We start from the raw sequence: 2954 nt of genomic DNA, 5'->3' as shown, positions 1-2954 counted from the left end.
CAGCTTGTTCGCGCTGGGCGCGTCTGACACGGAACGCAAATGCCTAGCTGCCTAGCTGCCTTGCTGCCTAGTGTTGTCTAGCGAGTGGGTAGGTACGTCTCAAAACGTGTCCTATGTAGCAAGTAAACAAAGTAAGCATTCATCCATGCTATTTTGAACACAGTCCTTGCGTTGGGTGTGAGAGTTCTCTACAAGTTCATAGGTAATATAGGCTAATAGACTACTAAAACTGACGCACATTGATGCACGTTGTTTATAGGATATGTTTTCATCTTTTATATGTTTTCTACCATCATATCATAATGACACTGAGGAATTTGTGCATCAGGTGGATGGGATTCCTTGGCCATTGAATACTGTCTATGCTGCCTTCTAAAATAGCCTCTGCAGGCCGCATTTTGCATCAAACAATGGACTGGGAAATGCCTCAAGGCAAAACAAAAAAATATCCGAGTAGGCAGCACTTTTTGTTAGTGTCATGCACTTCATGTCTCTTATTTAAAATGTCTCCATCTAGTGATAGTTTTTTAAAATTGCTACCACATTGTTTACCACGCTGGTTCAAATCACAGTTGAAGTGGTTAAGTATGTGTTGTGGGATTTTGGAAAGCACTACTTTAATAATCTAATAATCTGCACATACAGAACATAAAGAACATTCAGTAGTAGAATGTGTATAGCATTTTTTGATTTAGCTTTGATTTAGTCTGTAGCTATGTATTTTTAACTTTTTTCCAACTCACATTGCCTAAAATATAATCATTCATCTTAATGATGCTCGTCTATGTTGCCTACTTGGTTGTTTTCTACCCGCTGTTCCATGTTGCATGAACTGTTCTAAACTTAATGTAATAATTAATTGTATCATCTCTCAACATAGAATAATACAAGATGCAAATGTAAGTTAAGTAACACATTTGTATAGCCAGAACAACATCATACATGAAAAACACTAGCAGCTAATCTTGACAACTATTGTAACTGTGTTGCATACAACACTGATTAATTTAATCAGTTAAACTGCTTCTTGTAACTTTTAAACTGCATGCATTTTTTTTCATGCAACTTGCAACCAGTTTCACCATGTAAAGCCAACGTTCTATCCCTTTCTGTGTTTTTTTTCTCTGCACTTCCCTTTTCCTCTCTTCTCTCTGTCTCTCTCCCTCTCTTTCTCTGGCTCCATCCCTTCACTCTTCCTTTTTTCTGTCTTTCCTTTTACCAGTGCTGGCACAGCTCACTGATGATAAGTCAGTGCACCGCTGCTTGTCTGCACTGGACAGCCTGAAGTCAGTCGATATTTAATCCGATCTGCTCTCTCTCTCTCTGCTCTCTCTCTCTCTCTCTCTCTCTCTCTCTCTCTCTCTCTCTCCATCCCTCTGAAACCCCTGCCAGTCTTTCCTCCTTTCATTAGAATTACAAAATAGCAAGAGAAATGGAGTGGAAATCAACACTTTTCTTGAATAGGCCTGAGTCAGCAACATCAGAGAAGCCTCCACCTTCTCTTCACCTCTCTTGTCTTCTGTCTTCCTCTCTCTATCTTTCTCTCTCTCTCTCTCTCTCTCCTTCCCTCTCTTTCTCTCTTTCATCCTCTTTGCTCTTTGCCCCTGCTTATTCCACAATTTTACATTTCCTCACAAGACAGGACGTATTGTCCACCAAACTCAAACCTCCCTACTTCACATGCATATGTGCTGTAGAGATGAAGTATTAGCACAGTGATGAAGAAAAGCAATTGCTTTTGGATGACTGCAAAAAAGTAACAGTTATTCTACTGTACTGCAGATGCATACTGTAATTACAGTACTGTAATTCTATGACATTTACAGGCTACGTGTAGTATAAACACATTGTAATTACCTTGACACGCTTCTGGATTTGGTGACATCACACCTGTGCCTCTATAATACAACACTCTAAATTAAGTACAAGTAATTTAAATAAATAAATCTACATACTCACTGGAGCCCTTGTGGCTCAGGGGCCCTAGCAATGCCTTGTATCACTTACAGCAAGAAGCAGCCCTGACTACAAATGTTGTGCACTGAGCAGGCATGGTTGTAATTTTGTTATAACTTAACTCTCTATTCTAATTTAGATCGACAGTTGGTTAAACCTGCCTTCATGGATTCATTCGTGACATATCAGTAGATACAGCATGTCAGGATTAAGAAATGAATAGAATTGTCAAATGAACCCACTGAAAATGCATATTTTACTGCTTGTTTTGCCAACACAACTATAACTTCAATTGCATACATACATCATCTAAACCACTTATCCTTCTGGGTCACGGTGGGGTGCTGGAGCCTATCCCAGCTGTCATTGGGCGGAAGGCAGGATACACCCTGGACAGGTCGCCAGTCCATTGCAGGGCAGACATACACATTCACTCACACCTAGGGGCAATTTAGCATGTCCAATTGGCCTAACTGCATGTCTTTGGACTGTGGGAGGAAACCCACGCAAACTCCACACAGAAATGACCCCGGTCGCCCAGCCGGGAATCGAACCCAGGCCATTCTTGCTGTGAGGCGACAGCGCTACCCACTGCGCCACCGTGCCGCCCACTTCAATTGCAGTAATGCTAAAAATTCATATTTGGAAAAACTGAAAAAAACATGTCACACAATTTCGCAGATACCCTAGAAGGCACATGTAGGTTCACTAGTCATTTTAGATTATAAAATTGTTTACGTTTAGTAAATTATAATTTCATAAATTCAGTGGAATTACTCTTGGGGGTTGCATTTGGGGTAAGACCGAAAATTGTGTAAATTTGTTTTCTTGCTGACCTAACACTTTAATATAACGTTGGGTATGACATAAATGGAGCTGTGCTGAATAGACCACTATAGTCGTGCGTCATTCTGTAGTCCTCGTTATGCACATATTAGGAACCTCGGGTCTAAGCCCCATTTCTCTATGGCCAGAATGAATAGGTTTTCGAAAAATCG

Source organism: Colossoma macropomum, unplaced genomic scaffold (genome assembly GCF_904425465.1).
Source record: "Colossoma macropomum unplaced genomic scaffold, Colossoma_macropomum, whole genome shotgun sequence".
In the NCBI taxonomy this organism is placed as follows: domain Eukaryota; kingdom Metazoa; phylum Chordata; class Actinopteri; order Characiformes; family Serrasalmidae; genus Colossoma; species Colossoma macropomum.
The sequence above is the reverse complement of the archived record's forward strand: the minus strand, read 5'-3'. Positions refer to the sequence as shown.